Raw genomic sequence first — 1,324 nt, 5'->3', positions numbered from 1 at the left:
ATATCAAAAGTTATTCTAAGATGTTATGATGTTTTATTATTTTGTGTTTTTTTAAAGGCTGTTTTTTGTGTGTAAATTTTATTTTTCAAAATGACACTTTCCATGTCCCCAAACGATGGATGGCAGATAAGATTTTACCAGTTCACAGGATTTAGTGGCTAAGGGGGAGACACACAAACTGAGAATATGACACTGGAGAGGAAATCTATGGGATGACTGGCAGGACCTAAACCAATGACCTGACAAATCTGACAAATAAATGCTTTATAGGGAACTCAACAAGACTAAGGCCCTCAAGGGCAGGGCCCCCATCTACATCATTCCATGTCCTTGCACCTAGCATAGCTCCTGTTGTGCAGTAAGCACCCTATGCATGTTTGGTAAACTAGACCAAACCCCAGTTTTCACATTTAGTATGTCAACACATATTGAAGTTCTCCTGAGTGAAAGCTCTCTTCAAGGCCTGATGAAAAAATAAAAAGGAAATGTCTTTAGTCAAAGGAAATCAAAATCCAAGAGTACAAAATAGAACAACACCAGGAGAACACCTCACACTACTAGATAAATATACTAGCTTTCCTAATAACAATTACACGTTCTGAATGATTCTTCCACAGATTTTAAGGCACTGGTACATACAGTTCTTTATGTTCTCAAGAAACTATGAAACTATTATTGAACCCATGGGACACATTAATTCCAAACCTGGGATGAGAATCTGCATGCTTTTTTTCTTTCTATGTCTCTGCTTCTTTTTTTGTGGCTGGCCTATTACAAATTCTTCTAGTTTAGTCAAGACTAACTTTATCCACCTAAACAAATGCTGATTTTTTCCATGTTCTAGTTTAAATAATTATTCTATTCCTTTACACAAATGTTTAGATCCAGGAGTGAGGGATATACGGAAGACCCTACAGAAATGTTTTCAGAATATCTTCTAAATGATGTACCTGGCTCCTTGCTCTGAAAGCCCTCCATTCTTCATCAAATTAAGTCACCTGGCATGCACCTACTATCACAAATTCATTGTAGACTACGATATAGACCTTGTTTCTCCATAGAATAAATTTGAACCCTGGATCCTAATCAATAAGTCATCAAATCCATTGTCTCTGGTTCTCCTTGCCTTCAAATTGCTATTTCTATAATACAGGTCTTGGATAGTTTGAAGGGTGCCCCCCTACAATGACTCCAAGAAGTAGTAAATCGTAGTGGTTATAAACATGAATTCAGGAGCCAGATCATCTGGGTTTGAATTCTGGTGTCAATGCATACTAACTAACTATCTAAGTGGCCAAGTTTCTTGACCTCTCTGAGCCTCAGA

This window comes from Neofelis nebulosa, chromosome 9 (genome assembly GCF_028018385.1).
Source record: "Neofelis nebulosa isolate mNeoNeb1 chromosome 9, mNeoNeb1.pri, whole genome shotgun sequence".
NCBI classification, from domain to species: Eukaryota; Metazoa; Chordata; class Mammalia; order Carnivora; family Felidae; genus Neofelis; species Neofelis nebulosa.
This window is presented reverse-complemented; position numbering follows the sequence as displayed.